Raw genomic sequence first — 20,376 nt, forward strand, 5'->3', positions numbered from 1 at the left:
ACATAAAGTGTTGGTGGCCCTCTGGTAATAGTGTGTGCCACGGCCTCGCCCAGTGTGTTGTGTGAGCCCTTGACTAGACTTTCTTCTCAGCGACTTCCAACTGTACCTCATCTGCCCAAGAGACATTTCATGGTGTGGTTTCCTATTGACAAATGTCTTTCTTGCACTTTTCTCAGTGCCGCTCTGTCTGAAGCAAGTCGGTTCCTTTTGGCAGAAAACACTATTCATGAGAAAAATTTCCTAATGAAAAGAATCCCAGACTTCAGTGCTGAGTGCTAGCAACTTAAGGAAAAGCACAACTGCGTGAGGATTAGAACGTTATATGTGTGATTGACTTCAGGCTCCAACCAAAGCAAAGATGGCATCAGGGCAAATCCTCTTATGCTTTAACTCGCTCTGAACCGCCCCTCAGATGTCAAGGTTCATGGTAAAATGTGTTCAATCTGTTCCCTGAAGTACTTTGAGCCTCTAAATCTTTGAAAGAGTATTTTACTCTTTCATTGCAGGTTCGAAAAGCATCGTCAGGAAAGCTGAACTAGAGTTACTTGGTAGTCTCATGTTAGATTCCTTATTTCTCTAGAGAAGCACCTTCTCCTATTACTGGGCACTTCTTAGACGATTTTAAAAACAAGGCTCAGGTGATAGGAATGTTTCTGCCCTATTTGCAGTAGGATTGGTTGGATCAATGGTTTTCAAACTAAGTTCTGAACGTGCTCATGGGTTCCTTGGAAATCCCTCAGGATCAAGAGGGATGAATAAATGAGTATCCTCACCCCAGTTCTAATATGAGCAGCTCTGTTTTTGTCCATTTTATATAAATTGGGCTCTAACTCATATTCACTTGAAGAGAAGAAAGGGTTTCAGTGCTTAAAAAATGTTTTTTTTTAAATAAACAGAACTAGAATACTTTTTCTTTATTCAGTAGTTAGCATACACTGCATGTAATTAAAGTAGGTTTAGAACACTGATATTGCTGCTAGTTCAGAGCAGTGACACCTTTATTTTCTTATTTATACTACAAATATTTATTGAACTTTTCCTATGTACTAGGCACTGTGCTAAGTGCTAGGATATAATATAGGCATGGTACCTGCCCTCATAGACTGTGTGGTCTAGTGGAAAGATAGTTAAATGGGTAATTACCATGCATTGTGATAACTAGTTGTGTGTGGTGGGGGAAGGGGGTCAAGAAAGACTTCTGAGTGTTAGGAAAGTAGGAGTGTTCAGGAAACGAGACCAATATATGTAAAAGCCTGTGGGTGGGAGAGACCACGGATCTCCTGAAGAACTGGAAAAAAAAAGTACTAAGTCTGGAGTGTAGAGTGCAAATTAGAGGAGCCTTGGGAGCTATCTAAAGGAGTATGCACTTTAATTTAAGAGCCATGGGCAAAACCATCACATTTCTGTTTTTAAAAGCTCACTTTGGCTGTAGGGTGGAGAATGGAATGAAGAGGAGCAGAGAGGAGAACCAGAGGAGAAGACTGTTGGAGTGTTCCAAGTGAGAGCTCCCTTGGGTTAAGTGAGCAGAGAGCAGATGGAAGGGTGTGGCCAGATTCCAGAGATAATGCGGGTTTAGATTCTAGTTATTTGATGATTCATGGAATGGGTGTTGGGTATGCAAGAGAGAGGTTCAAGGATGCTGTTCAGTCTTCTGGCTCAGGCGACTGAGTGGATAGTGGAGTCATTCATGGAGATAGGGAACTCAGGGGAGAGGGTCAACTTTGGAGGGAAGGTGATGAGGTTCATTTTGGACATGCTGAGTCAGAGATCCCTGTGGGCCATCGATGTGTCGATGTTAGGTAAGCAGTGGCCGTTTGGGCCTGTAGGTTAGGACATAGTCTGGGCTAGAGATGTAGTTGTGGGACTCATCAGGGAAGAGGTGGTGACCAGTGTCTTGAGCGTGGAATGAATGACGGCTCCTGGAGAGAGTGAGTGGGCTACTCGTATAAAAAGGATTGGAGGACCAAGAGAAGGAAAACAGAGAAGGTGGTGTCATAGAAGCCAAGAGAAGAGAGCGGTTCAAGGAGGGGCGAGTGAGCAGTGGTGTTAAATGCTGCAGAGGTCACAGTCTGAAAAGTGTCTTCAAAATGTAGGTCTACATTCTGTCAGTGACAATATTCAAAAGCTGTTTGCGATTGCCTTTGATCTAATCGATATGTTTTCTGTACTAGTCCAGGAACAAACCCATGTGTAACTGAACAAAATTAACCAGGAAATGGCACCTTTAATTTTCAGTGAACTGCTATATCATGGGGAGTTTTTGTAGATATCTGAAGAGGTTTAACCCTTTGCACTTGCTTGCTTTTTTCTCGATTCCTTTATTCTAATGCTAACCGTGTCGAGTCACACTCGACATCCGAGTGCAAAAGGTTAAAAACCAAACAGCTAATTATTGAAAAATCTCTCCCCACATATATGTAGGCAAGCAGCTAAAGCTCTCTCTAATGTGATTTTCCTAAAAACCAAAAGCAGGAGTTTTTTACGGTTTACTCTTTAGTGTAGTATAATGTTAGTGTAATGTAAAATGTAATAAATATAACTTGGAGATAAACCACTAGAATAGGTGGGACACACACACACACACACACACACACACACACACACTAAAAAACTTTGCAAAGTCATGTTAACCCACAATTACAATTACATTTCCCTCAGTCTTACTTTCACCCTTCACCCAGCTCCCCTTACCTTCTGTCCCCTTTCCACCTGTAATTTGGGGTAACTTTATGGGAGCTATGATTGCTGGTAAATATGTTGAATTTGGGATTCTTCACAAGATGGAATAGTGTTTTCCATGAGGTACGTGGTTCTTTGCAGATATTCACCGCTCTATAAACCACATGGCTGGAAGGAAACGTATCCAGCCTAACTTCCTCCTATTTTAGTCAAAGAAATTAGGGTAGAAAGAAATGAAGTCACTTGAGCAATGACACTTCAGCCACTGAATAGGCCACTGAAGTAGGTCCACATACAGCCTGCACTGTATGTATAAAAATAATGCTTCTTGGAGATGACAGAGAGAATTAAAATATGTTCTGTCCTGCTTTATACAAGACTGAATCTGTTCGTGTTAAGTTGCTAAACCATTCGGATATAAAATAAAAAGGTTTACTGTAGTAATGTTTGAGAGGCATTGTGAAACCAGTCCACAAATATAAATTCTCTTGTATTTTCTATTTCAATGCACTTTGTGCAAAAATTTATTTCCAAAGAGATTGAGAGGTGCACACTGATATATTCTGTGTTAGTCTGTGTAGCCTGAATCTTGGTCCAGGGTACTTTCTACTACAGCACTCAAACTCATCCACCATCCCTTCCCCAATAGTACCAATATTTTGATCTTTCAATGGGATGTCAGAGATTCATGTGGCTGCTTGGATAGGATTTGCAATGGGACAGGGAGAGACTGAGCCAGGAGATGCTAAGTCCAGCTGTCGTTGAGCCAGTTTGGTGTAAGAAAAGAATGGCTTTCTGTGATCCAATTCTGAGCTGCCAAAGAGCTTAAAGGGATGACACAGGAGGTAGCTCTCTGAATATTGGAAACCCCAAACTCATGGAAGGTGATGGAGTAGAAGGAAAGACATCAGACTGCGGAGTCAATGGACTTAGCTTAGAATCCCGGCTATGCTTCTTAGTAGGAATGAGACTTTTCAAATTTATTTTCAATTCTCTAGGCCCCCAGTTTTCCCATCTGTAAAATGTGGTGGTGAAGATGCAATGAAATAACATATTTTTTAAAAAAAAATAACAGTAAATTATGTAAGTTTTAGTTTCACTTTTCTTCACTTTAAATTCCTTAGGTTCCTTCCACCTCAGGCCCTTCTTCTTTGCATCCCCACCGAATGGCTCTGCTAAAGAAAGACTCAGGCTTTTGCTGAACTACTCCTGAAGAAAAGCATCTTGAAATTTGGACCTACAGTTTCAGAAGAAGTTTACATGGTAAGCCAACACGATTGTGTTTTTTCTTTTTTAGTTTTATTTCAACATAATTGACATATAACATTGCATAAGTTTAAAGTGTACAACATACTGATTTGATTTATGTGTATATATTGCAAAATGATTACCACAATAAAATTAGTTAACATCCATCACCTTTTTGATGATAGTCATTCTTACATGTGTGAGGTAATACCACATTGTGATTTTTATTTGAATTTCTCTAATTATTAATGATGGCCAACACTATGGTGACAAAGAGAAAATTATTTGTGACAAAGAAAAATGACTTGCAATTTATAATACCCAACTGATTTCACAGGAAATTCTTCATTTGCTGAACAGAGTGATACATATGAGGATGCAACGTTAAGAGAGTTAACTAACTAGTTTTGCATTAGACAAAAAAAAAAATTATTTTGTAGAAGGAGGGCAGAGCTAAGGGACAATGCAGTGAGACCCAGAACCCAGGGAAACTTAGAACCTATATGTGGATAAGATTCAAGGGTGAAGAAGTAGCTGAGGGGAACTTTCTGGGGAGACCCAAGTTGTTTAATGGGAGTTCATATTAAAGTGTGCCATGTGGTGCTTAATATAATCCTTTAATGCTCCAATCCATGAAATCTACAATAAAACCCATGTTTCTTGTTAGTGTCTTCTGGGAGTTGAATTTGATCTTGTTCAGAAGTGTAGAACTGCTGAGTCCTACTTCATGGTGTCTGTGAACTCAGGACAGGGCTGGGAGGCCCAGGCATATCTGGGTCACATTACTTATAAATATCAGTATCCTCAACTGAAGACATACTTTCTTTTTTAAAAGCAGAATAAAGAAATAAACACCTGGAAACTGTCATCATTGGGCTCAGAATAATATAGCTTGGCTCTGAAGGATGAAGGTAGAGTTTCATCTGACAAAAGTACACAAAGTTCAGATTTTGGCTTAACCCAGAGCTTCCCTATGTACCTCACAAAATTGTTATAGAGCTTTCACTCCAAATGTTTCCAACGTAACAATGTCCAGACCATGTATTCGATGCTGCAAAATTTGTGTGAGAAGTCTAAGAGCAAAACAGTACTCAGAAAATCCTAAGGCAGAGACTTTCAATTGACTGAGAACTCCTTCCATGCTCAGAAACTCAACAGCAGCAGCCTTCCCAGCTCATCTGTGAGGTAATGGGGTAATAGGCTAGGTTTTCAGAGTTCCCAGCAGAGCTTGTGGTCACATTAGGCTCCATAGCTCTACCTCCCCACAATTGTCTTTTTTGTTTGTTTGTTTGTTTGTTTGTTTGTTTGTTTGTTTGTTTGTTTTGTGTGTTTTACAATGGAACAGGATCTATTAGGAAGCAATAAGTAGCTTTTAAGAAAAAGGTCACAAAAATTCATACCTTGAAAAACTGATAAGAGTGGAAATTGGATATGGAGGAAGATGACCAAGTCCAGGAGAGACTCTGGGAAGCGTTTAACATTTGAGATCAGTGCGCAGTGTACAGCTTTGCAATAATGGTTACTCAAATGAATAAAGCTGCAGGGATTTGTTGTGGGAGCTTAATTGCTTCAAGCCTTTGGTGCCACTTTCAAAACAGCTACCAATTTTAATTGGAAAATTGATTCTACAGAATGACTGGCAGGTACAAATGAGTGGGCGGTGCTCTGCTGCAGGATAGCATACAGATATCTGCTGCAGTGAGTCAGCACGTAAGCCAGCTCTAAGAACTGAGCGTCCTATGTAGAGGAAAGCATAAGAATTAGAATCAGATGGCCAAGAGAAAACCCAAGCTCTATGGCTGTCTATCAAGTAGTAAGTCACTCAGTTCTTCTGAGCCTCAATACCCTTTTCTATAAAATGCGGCACGATGCGTCACATGATAGCTATAAGCCTCAATGGATATAAAACGTAGATTTTTTTTCTTAATTACAAAAGTAATGCATGTTCAATGCAAGAAACTTGGAGAACAAAAAAAGACAAAGGATGCCCTGGCTGGGTGGTTCAGTTGATTGGAGCGTCGACCCATGCACCAAAAGGTGGTGGGTTCAATTCCCAGTCAGGGCACATACCCAGGTTGAGGTTCAATCCCTAGTTGGGGTGCATACGGGAGGCAACTGATCCATGTTTCTCTCTCTCACATCAATATTCCTCTCTCTCTCTCTCTTCCTTTCTCTCTCTAAAAACAACAAATCAATAAAAACATATCCTCAGGTGAGGATTAAAAAGAAAAAAAGATAAAGGAAAACAAAAACGTATTCAGAATTTTACCAACCAAGGACAAGATGTAGTATTTCAATATGGCTTCAATTTTTTAATATGTATGCACACACACACACACACAGAGTACACTTTCTTTTAAACAAAAATAGCATTTTAACTGAGCATACACTTTGTAGATTGCAATATATTGAAAAATATTTCCCATGTCAGTAATCTTCTACGTGTTTAGGAAAGCATTTTTAGAACTGAAAAGGGCCATTCAAATATCAGTAGTCATTATTAAAACATGAATGAGTGTATATATTCTTCTCTTCCTCAACACACACAAAAACCCAAGCACCCAAAAAAGCAAGCACCCAAAAAAGCCATTCTGCATCATTCTATTGGCAATTCTCTAAACAAAAGTTATGATAAATAGAATCATTTTTGTCTATCCTTCCTTATTTCTCTTTTGGTCTTTTCTGTCAGGCAACTAGGAAGACAAATGTTACCAAATGAGATTATGTGATGGCATTTTATTTTTTTTAAAAAATATATGTTTTTTTGATTCTTACAGAGAGGAAGGGAGAGGGCTAGAGAGTTAGAAACATGGATCAGCTGCCTCCTGCACACGCTCCACTGGGGATGTGCCCGCAACCAAGGTACATGCCCTTGACTGGAATCGAACCTGGGATCCTTCAGTCCGCAGGCAGACGCTCTATCCACCGAGCCAAACCGGTTAGGGCTGTGATGGCATTTTAAAGCTTTAAAGGCCTTTGATTTATTCCCTTCAAATTTGTTTTGGCAATGATGCATGGGTTCTGTTGAGACAGGCTACATGTATGTGTGCCATGGTATTTTCCATTAACATAATTTAAAAAATAATTATCCAGAAATCTGGACCTACTGCCCCCTTGTTTTCCATGTCCAAGTTCTTTTACTCCTGTGAAGAATACATATGTACACAACTAAAAATAAATTGCAAGTCTGATTTTGAAATGGTTAAAAAATATTGACTGGGCAAATTAATTTGTTGTAAGGATGTTTTACCCATTTTCCCTACTTCATTTGACCTGGATTGAGATTTAGAGATGTGGATCCTTGTTTTGACTCTTACTATTCATGTATCGTGGACAAGCCCACCCTTTTCTCAACCTCGGTTTTCTCATCTGTAGAATGTCAGGAGTAGAATAGATTATCGCTAAAGGTCTAAGATTTTCCAGGCCATGTTCAGAGTCAGGTGACACTCTGAAGGCACACCAGAGATAATGTAGACAGATATGCCCTGGAACAGCTCTAGCCAGTTACTGAAATATTAAAATCTTCTGTATCACTTATTAACATCCCTGCTTGAGCTTCCAAGTGCCCTCTTTTCCTAATTCTTCCCCATTTAACTTCCCTGGCCCCTCCTCCTGGACCCCAGACTCCTCCAAATTCCAGCAGCTAAGCAGCCTCCAGCTGGCATTCATTCTGATTGGTTAGAGCCTGATTCCATCCAGTTTTAAAATATTTTGAATATCACCCCTGGGCATAAGGAGCTCCTTTGCCTCCCTACTGCACAGTGCATGCCAGCTCATGACAGAGGCCAAATCATTATCCCAGTGACCAAATCTTCTCAAGTTCACAAAATTGGAGACTATGTTTAATATTGGCTATTTTACATGTAGAAAATGAAAACCTTAACTGAACTTTGTAAGTTGTATCAACTTAGGTATAATTTAAAGTAGTTGATACATTTATTTTTCTATGTGCGTTCAGTTGTTTTTATTGTTTTAAAAAGGAAAGTGAAATTTAAAAAAATGTAGTTTTAGACATCAGTACAGCAGGACATAAATATATTCTTCTTTTCTTTTTTAAAAATATTTTTATTGATTTCAGAGAGGAAGGAAGAGGAAGAGAGAGATAGAAACATCAATGATGAGAGAGAATCATTGATTGGCTGCCGCCACCCAGGGATCAAGCCCCTGAGCCACTGGAAACCACTAATGTACTGTCTGTGTCCATGGACTTGCTTTGTCTGGAAACTTCATATAAATGGAATCATACAATATCTGGTCTTTGTGACTGGCTTCTTTCACTTAACATATTATTTTCAAGGGTATGAATGTATTCTGTCTTTCTTTCTTTTTTTAAATCCTCACCCGAGGATATTTTCCCATTGATTTTTAGAGAGAGTGGAAGAGAGAGGGAAAGACAGAGAGAAACATTGATGTGAGAAAAACACATTGATTGGTTGCCTCCTGCACAAGTACAGACCAGGGCCTGGGCTGGGGAGGAGCCTGCAACCAAGGTATGTGCCCTTGACCGGAATCTACCCGGGACCCTTTGATCCACAGTCTGGCGCTCTATCCACTGAGCCAAATCAGTGAGGGTGGTATGAGTGTATTCTTGATGTTTCAATAAAATTGAAAGCAGGAGCGATTCTGAGCAAAAGTTTGAAGACACAATAACGTTTGGATTTGGCATCCTCTGACCTCCTCTCTTAGATCCAGCTCCCCCACCTCTAGGCAGTTTCCCAGTTGTGGCCTTATCTCCTCCCCCACAAACAATTTTTTTTCAAATATCTCAATCTATGGAGATCTGTTTTATTTAAACTTTCACAAACTTGTTGAAATAAGGAGCCATGAGTAGTTAATATGCTACTCTCCCCAAAGGTAAATTACTTTTAGCTAATAATTTTTTTAAAAAAATATATTTTTATTGATTTCAGAGAAGAAGGGAGAGGAATAGAAAGATCAAGGATGAGAGAGAATCATTGATCACTCGCCTCTCAAATACTACCTAATGGGGATCAAGCCTGCAATCTGGGCATATGTCCCCGACCAGAATCGAACGGGGGACCCTTCAGTCCACAGGCCAACGCTCTATCCACTGAGCCAAACCAGCCAGGGCTAGCTAATAATTTCTTATCAGCAAAAATAGTTTTCATTTTGGAGCCCCAACTCAGGGCTGGGCCCTGCACTAAGCATATTTTTATGCCTCATTTTAGGTAATTATTGGCTAAAATAATTAGGTAGGTATATATTAGTATTTTAATTTCACAGAGGAGAAGGTAGAGGTTCAGAAAAGTTAACTGTCTTCCCCAAGGCAACCAGTTTTTCAAATGGTAGAATCAGGATGTCCATCCAGATATGTTTGATTTCAAGACCAATGCTCTTAATTACTTAATTCCATAGAGTTTAAGACATAGGTTTTTCATATTTTAGTATATCTGAAATTGTGATACCTCTTACAATTGATGGTATCTTATTATAATTGGCATTGTTTTTTGATTCTTAGTAATACATAAAATAGTATATCTTGCAATTGATTTTATCTGTTTTGATAAAAGTTGGCACTAAACAATATTATCTCCCTAAAGGAATTAACCTTTGATAATGAAATTTAAGACATTAGTGAGATTTCGGATGAGAGGAGGAGAAAGGTTTTGAGGGGAAATTCCCTCACCAACATAGCAGTGTTTCACATAATACCGATACCTACCTGCTTCTTCTGTGGATAAAAGTGACCTGGCAGCCCTAACCGGTTTGGCTCGGTGGATAGAGCGTCGGCCTGTGGACTCAAGGGTCCCCGGTTCGATTCCGGTCAAGGGCATGTACCTTGGTTGCGGGCACATTCCCAGTAGGGGGTGTGCAGGAGGCAGCTGATTGATGTTTCTCTCTCATTGATGTTTCTAACTCTCTCTCCCTCTCCCTTCCTCTCTGTAAAAAAACAATAAAATATACTTTAAAAAAAAGTGACCTGGCAAATACTATCTGCAGAAGGCCGTAGTCGCAGACACTGCTGCTTTGAAAGCTCTGCTTTTCCATCTCACTATAGAGCAGTGATGGTCTTGGAACATCAGTTAAATGTGTCAGAGTAATTCAAATTGTGTGGCCAACTCTTAAGCCATATTTAAAATCATTCTGCTTTGCACCTCCTTTTCTCTTTATCACATTTATAAAGTGATAACTCATTTTAGTCATAAATCTTATGATGAACATGCCTTTTTTCCCTTTTGTATGTTGTGGTTTTGTTTATAAAACTTTTTTTTCTACTATAACTGTCATAGTTAGTCAACTGGAATGATAGCAGATAAGAACTTAATGTCAACAAGTAAGCAGGTCAACCTTTTCACTAGCCTTAGTAGAGACTAAGATAATATTTTAGCAGTGAAATGTCTGGTTATGATCATTTTCTGTGTTATTTACATGATACCAAATAAGTTTGCCAAATTGTAGAAACTTTTTTCTTTGTTTTAAAAATTGAGATGTAATTGATGTGTAACATTGTGTTAAAGTGTAATATATATATATATATATATATATATATATATATATATACATACTAGAGGCCCAGTGCATGATTAAATCATGCACGTGTAGGGTCCCCTACACGCTTTCGCTTTCGATCACCGGGGAGCTGGGTGCCTGTCCGCTGGTGCACCAGGCCTGAGCGGACAGGCACCCAGCTCCCCCACTTTTGCTTTCGATCACAGGGGAGCTGGGTGCCTGTCCACTGGTGCACCAGGCCTTTCAGAAGCCTTCGCCGCACCGGAGGCTTCTGAAAGGCCTGGTGCCTGAGCGGACAGGCACCCAGCTCCCACGCTTTCGCTTTCGATCGCTGGTGCACCAGGCCTTTCAGAAGCCTCCGGCGCAGCGAAGGCTTCTGAAAGGCCTGGTGCCTGAGCAGATAGGCACCCAGCTCCCACGCTTTTGCTTTCGATCGCAGGGGAGCGAAAGGCCTGGTGCCAGAGTGGACAGGCACCCAGCTCCTCCGCTTTTGATGGTCCGCGGCGGGACGTGGGTTCGCTGCCCCAGAGGCCCCTTCTGTGCCGCAGCACAGCCACATATATATCCTCCTACCTAATAATAGACAAATATGCAAATTGACCGTACCTTCGCTATGCCCACGATTGGCCAGGAGGCGTGGGGGGGCAGGACTCGGGGTGGCTGGGGTGGCCGATTGGGCCGGCAGGACGCTGAGCTCGCGTCGCCAGTGGCGGCGCGAGCTCAGTGTCTGCGCCATGGCTGTGCTGCGGCACAGAAGGGGCCTCTGGGATAGCGAGCCCACGTCCCGCCGCGCAGACCATCAAAAGCAGGGGAGCTGGGTGCCTGTCCGCTCCGGCACCAGGATGGCAGGTTAGGCCTAGGGGACTCTACACGTGCATGATTTAATACACACACACACACACACACACACACACACACACTGAGTGGCCAGATTATTATGATCCCTGAACGCATAATAATCTGGCCACTCAGTGTGTGTGTGTGTGTGTGTGTGTGTGTGTGTGTGTATATGTATATGTATATATGTGTGTGTGTGTGTGTGTATATATGTATATATATATATATATATATATGTGTGTGTGTGTGTGTGTGTGTGTATATTAGAGGCCCGATGCATGAATTTGTGCATGGGTGGGGTCTGGCCAGCCTGGCCAAGGGGAGGGAACATGGGCAGTTGGCTGGCCTGCCTGCTGGTCGAACTCCTGGTTGAGGGGACAATTTGCATATTAGCCTTTTATTATATAGGATATATACACTGAGTAGCCAGATTATTATGCATTCAGAGATCATAATAATATGGCAACTCAGTGTGTGTGTGTGTGTGTGTATATATGTATATGTGTGTATATATATATATATATATATATATATATATATATATATATATTCCACACTCTCTCATTTCTTTTTTTGTGGTCAGAATAATTCAGTCTAGTCTCTTAGCAACTTCAAATTTTATAATACAGTATTGTTGACTATAATCACTATGCTGTACATTAGGTCTCCAGAAGTGAGATCATACAGTATTTGTCTTTGACTGACTTATCTCACTTAACATAATGTTCTTAAGGTCCATGTTGTTGCAAAGCAGGGTTTCCTTCTTTCTTATAGTTAAACTATAGGCCTGATGCATAAAATTCTTGCAAGGGGCTCAGCCCTCGCAGCCCCGGCTGCCTCGGCCCTCGCAGCCCCAGCTTCGTCTGGAAGGTCGTCCGGACGGTTGTTCTGCTGTTCGGTCTAATTAGCATATTAGCTCTTTATTATATAGGATAATATTCATGTGTGTGTATCTCACATCTTCTTTATCTATTCATTCACTGGCAGACACATAGGTTGCTACCATATCTTGGCTGTTGAGATAATGCTGCAATAAACCTGGGGGTGCAGACATCTTTTCAATATACTGTTTTCATTTCTCTTGGATATATACCCAGTTGTAGGATTACTGGATTATACAGTAGTTCTATTTATTATTTTTTTGAGGACCCTCCATGTTGTTTTCCATAGTGGCTGCACCAATTTATATTCCCACCAACAGTGCACAAAAATTCCCTTTTCTCCACACTCTTGTTATCTTTTGTCTTCTTAATTATAGCCATTCTTATAGGTCTGAGGTGATATCTCATTGTGGTTTTGATTTGCATTTCCCTGATTATTATTGATGTTCAGCATTCTTTCATGTACCTGTTGGCCATCTAGATATTTTCTTTGGAAAAACATCTATTAAATTCCTCTGCCCATTTTAAAATCAGTTTGTTTGTGTGGGGGTGTTGGTTGTTGTTGTTAGTGAGTTGTATGAGTTCTTTCTATGTTTTGGATATTACTCCTTATCCAATATATGGTTTATAAATATTTTCTTATATTCTATAGGTTGCTTTTTAATTTTGTTGATTCTTTCTTTTGCTATAGAGAAGCCTTTTAGTTCAATGAAGTACTACTTACTAATTTTTGCTTCTGTTGCTTGTATTTTTGGTGTCATATACAAAAAATCACTGCCAAGACCAATGTCAAGAAGCTTTCCCCCTGTGTTTTCTTATATGAGTTTTATGGTATTAGGTCTCGTGTTTAAATCTTTAATCCATTCAGTTAATTTTTGTGAGTGGTATAAGCTAGGGATCCACTTTCATTTTCCTCATGCAGTTTTATGGTTTTCACAGCACCATTTGTTGAAGAGATTATTCTTTCCCCATTGAGTATTCTTGGCTCTCTTTTCAAATATTAGTTGACCATTTATGTGGGGTTTATTTTTCAGGTTCTCATTTCTGTTCTATTGGTCTATATGTCTAATTTTACTCCAGTACCATTCTGTTTTAATTACTATTGCTATGATAGTAAATAATATATAGCTGCTATAGTATAGTTTGAAATCAGGAAGTGTGATGCCTCTCTGGCTTTGTTTTTTCTTATGGTTGCTTTGGCTATTTGGAATCTTTGTGGTTCCACACATGTGTTTGTTTTTAGTTCTGTGAAAAATACCATTGGAATTTTTATAGGGATTGCACTAACTTTATAGCTGGCTTTGGGTAATATGGGCATTTTCATGATATTAATTGTTTGGATCCATGCACATGAAATGTCTTTCCATGTGCATCTTCTTTAATATTTTTCATCAAAGTCTTATAATTTTCACTGTACAGATTTTTCACTTTCTTGGTTAAATTTATTCCTAAATATTTTATTTGTTTTGAGGCTATTGTGAATAGGATGGGTTTTTTAATTTATTTTACAGATTTTTTAAAAAAAAAATTTCTTTTTTGAAAAAAAAAAAATTTCTTTTTTGTCCCAACAGTTGTTCAGGAATGTGTTGTTTAGTCCCAACATGCTCGTAAATTTTCCAGCTTTCCTCCTATTGTTGATTTCTAGTTTCATACCATTGTGGTCAGAAAGGAGATTTGGTAGGATTTCAATCTTCCTAAATTTGCTAAGACTTGTTTTGTGGTTTATCACATGATCTACCTTGAAGAATGTTCCATGTGCTCTTGAGAAGAATGTATTTTCTGCTCTTATTGGATGAATTATTCTACAAATATTTGTGAGGTTCATGTGGTTTGATATATGGTTAAAGTCCAACATTTTCTTGTTGATTTTCTATTTGAATGCTGCAAGTGGGGTATTAAAGTCCCTTACCATTATTGTATTGTTGTCTATTTCTCTCTTCAGATGTGTATTTGTTTAATATATTTAGGTACTCCAGTGTTGGTGCATATATATGTATGGTTGTTATATCTCCTTGATGAATTAACCCCTTTACCATGATATAATGACCTTCTTTTTCTCGTTACCGTTTTGGCTTAAATTATTTTGTCTGCCATAAGTATAGCTAATTCTTCTTTCTTTTGGTTTTCACTTTCACGGAATAGCCTTTTCCATCTTCTATCTCTTCACTTTGAGCCTATATGTGTCCTTAAATCTGAAATGAGTCTCTTATAAGCAGCAAATAGTTGGGAGAAACTTTTTTCACTTGAATATTTTGGGAAAAATTCTGTCATACAGATGAGCAGAATAGAACAGTCTATATATTTTCCACAATTAAATTGGGCCTGGTTTCTGAACTTTGGGTTATTCTTGGACATTAATTTATTGCAAAGGGTCAAATATCAGAAATTCTAACTTGTCATATGCTCCCGCTTTCTCACACCAAACTAAGCCAGTTTTGATGAAAAAAAATTGTAAAATATGAGTGTAGATAAAAGAGTAAACATACTTCTTTTAATAACATGAGATTTAGGAATTAAACATAGCAGGCAGAAGATCCTGTAGGAATTTCAAGTGATATTTTATGATGGTTTGCTAAAGAATGTTTTAAGCCTTGGTTTACATAGCATGCTACTTTATATAGTATTCTTTATTCTTAAGATCCCTGCAAGATGAGATATTGTACTGATATAGATAATCAACTCTGCTTCCTTCCTATCTGGCCAGGTGGGGTGGGAATAAACAAAAATAATATCTGTTGATGGGAGAAGTAGAAAAGACATTTTAGAAGAATAAAGGCCAACATAAAAAAGAAATGTGAAGTAGTGAATATTTTGAGTAGGATAATCTTACATTATGGATCTCCTAAAAAATAAATTCAACTTGAAAATATGTCTGAATGTTTTATGAACTTCCTAAAGATTACTAATTTTATGATCTTTACAAGGAGATACCTTTAACATCTTACAAAACATCCAAGGGTCTCATATTCACTTATTGTTTACTCTTCTTTTAATTGTATAATCAGTGGTTACTTTATTGATTATGCATTTGTGAGGCATATACCAAAGACTGGACATTTTAAAGCTACAAAAAGGCAGAGTTCTTGCTCTTAGGCTGCTTAGCATGTAGTTGCAGGGGCCAGGTGTATAAAATGATTAGAGGACAAAAGCAATACAGCGACAATGTTTCAGTGAGGAAGAAATAGCAGGGGTATAGAGGAAAAAGCAATATTTCTATTGCTATTTTTTTTTAAGAAAACAGCCTCCTAAAAAGGTTTGATTCCACTAAACGGAAAGCCCCTTTAATAAGATGAGCACTATGAAGAGATTGGCCATCTGAGTTTGGGGGTAAAAGCTGGGAAGAAACGAGCTACAAAGCTTAATAGAGGAAAATAATGTGAAGTTCTTGGTTCAATCCAGGGGGGAGTGAGTGAAGATAAAGAATAGAAGAAGAGAGGAGCTGGCAAGGTAAAGAGGGACTGTTGGAAGGCCATTAGACCATGAAAGGCCACAGTGATTGCTCACTGTGCCATTTTGAAATTATTTGTATCCTTGTGGCTTAAACCCATCTTTCTCTGACCTTCCGAGCATTGCTATTTACAGTAAATACGACTCTTCTCAAGAAGGCTTTGTGTGGTGGGGTAGTTTATTGTTATCATTTGTGTGTGTGACTACCAAAGAAGGAGCTAAGTTTCACATGATGGATCTCAAAGAGAGCGCCGGAAGAAGTAGAAGGCAAAGGAGGCCATGAGAGCCTGAGCTCAGCTTGAAGAAACTCACAGAAATCTTAGTGGCTCATGGGCCATGGCATTTTACTCAGGCCAGGAGAAAGGAAGCCCCAGGCAACATCAAGTTTACACAAATAAAGAGGGATGTGATCCACACGTGTGTGTGTGTGTGTGTGTGTGTGTGTGTGTGTGTGTGTGTGTGTGTTGTGAGAGGGGTGGGTGATTAAATAGGGGAATTTTAATCCAAATCGCAGAAGAAATGCTGTTTTTGGATTGGTTGCAGGATTATAATTGGGCATAACAGAGTGAGGCCTAGCATGAACAAGATCGTTAGCAGACAAACACACAATGTATAAATGGGAATATTTTGGCTCAGCTGGAGAGTCACTGTTTAACATCCCTTCTTTTTTGCCCTGAAGGATTACATTTTCAGGTCCTCTTTAAGTTGCTAATGGTTCAATGAGAAACAAGGCTCAGACCCATAGTTTGCAAGCTTGTTTTTAACAACAAAATCATATCTAAAAATAAAACCTAGTCCCACAGTGCAACATGTAAAACATTAAACCTCAGTTGCCTTGGTTAAGAGGGTGGAGGTCCTGTCTTTGGTGCTTTCCCACTCCCATCATTAGAATTCCTCAGGCTCCACAGAGCACAGCTCGAAAACCACCGCCCTAGAACAGGAGAGACGAGGCTGTCTCATTGGTCTCTTTTCTGGATTAAATTATACTGACCTTGCCAGGAGAAATTCCATTTAGAAATTTGTGCCAGAAAATGAAAAAGGTTGATAATATCAAATGCTGGCAAGGGAATAGGGAAATGGCACTCTCTAACACTGCTGGTGAGAGTATAAATTGATGCAGTCTTTTTAAAGACAAGTCATCAACATTTTAAATGTACAAACCATGTGATCCCACGGTTTCATTTCAAGAAATCTATTCTATAGAAATAGATTTATTTACAAAAGTGTAAATACAAGCATGCTCTTTACTTATAAGACTATAAAATCAGAAACAAACAGAGATTAAGTCAATTATACTACCTCCATATACTGGAATATTATAGACAGTAAAATTAAAGTGGTAGATCTATTTATATGATGTTCCTAATGCACTGTAAAGTGAAAATGCAAGTTACAAAATACCATGGTTAGTTAGATAAAAATTTTGAAGCAAACAAATAAAACTCACATTCTATGAAAGCTGTGTAAGTACTTCTAATTGAAAAAAATAAAAACAAACCTCTAGGAAAGAATGGTCAGTCTCAGGGGTTAGAGTTTTCTTCTGGAGAACGGAAGTGGGGGTATCAGTAAGGTGAGCATACATGTTTCAGTATATAGATGTTTATATTATTTGAGATTTTTTTTTTTACAAAAGACATGCATTAATTATATAATTTAAAATGCAATTAAAAGAAATATAAAATACTTTGCCTGTTTTCAAGAACTGGTAAGTTTCCTCTTTTCTGTCAACAAAATTCAAATAATACTAGTATACCCTGCTTCCATAGCTGCCAGGGAATCCAGCATGAATCTGGCAATGATAATGACCTTTGGACCTAAAATATTACCTTTTCCTTTAGTCCTGCTTTTCTATTTCTAGTTAACATTTCCACCAAAGCTTCCTAGGCTCATTTTTTTTTCAAGAGATAGGAATAGATTATAAAGAAAGAAACAATGAACACTTCACTGTAAGCAGCCAATATTTCTCTCTGAGCACCAAACTCTCTAAGGTCAAGTGTGGGCTAAGCATTGAAGGATTTAATTTGCTATTTATACTTTATACTCTGATTATTCTCACATAGACTCTGAGGACAAGAATCGTACTTGTATAAAACACTTGGCTCTATGTTGAGGTTTCACATTTTCTCTACTCCAAATTTAAGAGCTGCAAGGACAGGCAGGGGCCTTATATGACAAGTCTTGTCTTCATCCTGCAGATGGTGGGAAACCACTGAGGGTTTTTATGCAAAGGAGTCATAAATGGGTCCTAACCAAGTATGAGAAAAAATAACTGTCAAAGGAGAAAGTAGATTGGTGCAGGGAAAGGCAGAGATACTCATTAAATACCTGTAGAACAGTGGGATAATTGATGGTTAAATGCCCAAGGTAACTCTAATGTCTGCATTTATTTTAAGGGAGTGTGTATCATTTGTCTGTAATACCAGGGTTGGATCACTTGGTCTGAACATGGGTTAGCCAGGCCCTTAGCATAGGTCCAGCGAGATTCAAAAAAGAAAACAATATCGAGTTTCAGACTGCAATCTTAAATCCTGCAAGCCAGTTCATAAGGGGAATATATAAACAGCTCAAAGCATAGATATCCTTATGGTTGGTCCGAAAAGAATGGAAGACAACAGTTTTCTCAGGTACCTTGGCAGCTGGCATCATTATTTATATCAAATAAAAATCTGTAAGGAGTACCCTTCTCAAAGTTTCCCCCAGGCTGCTGGTAGATAATTTTTGCCTTTGTTGATACGACTCCTTTTAACACTCTTGGGAACATTTACTTTACAGAACAAACTGTGCTATCTTAATGCTTTGGCTAGCAGATGAGGGAAATGGGGGGAGAATATACATTCATAGAGCTTAACCATATGCCATGCATCTTTTTTTTGTTTGTTTTCCAAAATGTATTTGCAGGTGGAGAAAGCGGGTGTGGAGAAGGGACATCCCTCCCATGCCAGGCATCTTTTAAACTGGGTCTTTTTTCATCCCTGCACCTTCATTCCCCACTCACGTATGAAGAAACTGAGGGGGAAGAGATCAAATAACTTGCCCGAAGTTACAGCATTTGAATATAGATCGCAACATTTTTTAGATTCAAAGTCAATACCTTTCCTACTTCACTAAGAGGCTCCTGATGAAAAATTTTAATTGCTAGTAAAACTTGCGTTTTAATACTAAAACATTTTCAAACCCCCCCTCCCTTAAAAAAAGGACTATCTCCTAAATCACAGCTCCTAAGATGGCTAAGCTGGAGGACTGCTGGAGGAGAGGGAGTGCTGAACAGATAATCCAATAGATATTTTCCACCTCAGGCCACCAGCAGAAGCCATGCCTGGGATTTAGGGTTAGCTGTCACTGCCATGCCAATGCACGAGCAACATCATCATCAGTACATTTGAGTAAGTGAAGAGCAAGTTCCAAAAGAAGACTGTTTAAAGGAAGCCGGGGAGTGGGGGTGGGTGGGAGGTTCTGAGTTTACATGGTGGATTGCATGCATGTATTAATTTTACTTCCTCCTGAAGCACGCTAAAACTACATTAAAGAGATTTTAACAAAAGACATAAACACACAAGTACAAGGAAAATAGTAGAATTGGTAAGAGCAATTAAATTTTGGAAGCTGGAAAGCAGATGGACCAGTAGTAACTGGCTTAACAGGCCCAAGAAAGCGGAGTCCCCACCTGGCTTCAAACCACAGATGCTCAAAAGTTTCAGGAATTGGCAGCATTCAGTATGCTAGGATTGAGGTAAATGAGAGGTCTCAAATAAGGAAGAAAAGTCTACTTGAAAAACAATTGGCTTCCTAGCTGCCTTGTCCCTTTTCATGGCACCAGGTGACTGTCTACCCCCATCCTGACAGAAATCTGAAGGTTTTGTCTCTGTGGAAAGCGAAATGGATGGTCCTTGGCTGAGGGGTGCCAGGCACGGTTGAGAGCAGGGCTTCTTCCTGGAGGGGAAAGTGGGGGCTGGAATTAGCTCCTATGTTCTGACTCTCCCTCCAGACCTCTGTCCTCATTTGTTTGTCAGCCAGACTCTCATCTACCAGGCAGGACATTAGAAAATTCTCTGGGAATCAGACCAGAATAAGAAGAAAATGTAAAAATACTAACTCCAGAGGTCCCCTAAGAAACAGCCCACTCAGATCACCTTAAAGTTTAAAGTTGTCAAGCCCTGCCCACTTGCTCAGTAATCTTTATCAATTTTTAGTTTGCTGTTTATCAAGAGCAAAAACAAACAAACAAACAAAAAACACAAAGGTAACCAAATATTTGAGGAGTCCCCAAGGAAAAGGGTAGAGACCCAAATAAATACAAGAAAAAGGCCATCTGGAACAATAGCCACTATTTAGGGAAGTAAAAACAAACCAACAAGAATTCCTATATTGTCAGATAGTAAACAACACTGCATAGGTGAAACAAAAATAGGATGCTATAGGAAAAGTTCATTTAGAGAACCAAAAAGGACTCTTAGAAATTAAAAAACATTATGAAATAAAAAAGAAGGGCTAGAATGTAAGATAAAGGATTTTCTCAGAGAGTAGAACAAAGAGTAGACAAAGAAGAAAGAGTAAGAAAGTGAGAGGTATGTACAAGAAGGTTCATCATCCAAATAATAAGAGTTCCAGAAAGAGAGGAAAATGTAATCAAAGTTACACTATTACTCAGGTATGGACACAAGAAAATTTCTTAGAGCTGAAGAACGTGAGTTGTCAGATCAGCAGGGCCTATAGCGTCCTAAGCACAATGGACGAAAATAGACCCTCACAAAGGCACATTGTAAATGTTCAGAACACTGGAGCAGAGAGAATTTATATAAACTTCCAGAAAGGG

At 39.1% G+C, this 20,376-nt stretch overlaps 1 protein-coding gene across 1 annotated transcript in view; it reads left to right on the forward strand.

Annotated features, from left to right (window-relative positions):
* The first annotated feature begins 3,917 nt into the window (after nt 1-3,917).
* EHBP1 (EH domain binding protein 1) overlaps nt 3,918-20,376 on the forward strand; it is a 415,903-nt gene continuing 399,444 nt past the window's right edge. Inside the window, exon 1 of the mRNA XM_079792168.1 lies at nt 3,918-3,942. The gene's annotated coding sequence lies outside the window, so the exon portion shown is untranslated. The remainder of the gene's footprint in view (nt 3,943-20,376) is intronic.

Source organism: Cnephaeus nilssonii (genome assembly GCF_951640355.1).
Source record: "Cnephaeus nilssonii genome assembly, chromosome: 15".
In the NCBI taxonomy this organism is placed as follows: domain Eukaryota; kingdom Metazoa; phylum Chordata; class Mammalia; order Chiroptera; family Vespertilionidae; genus Cnephaeus; species Cnephaeus nilssonii.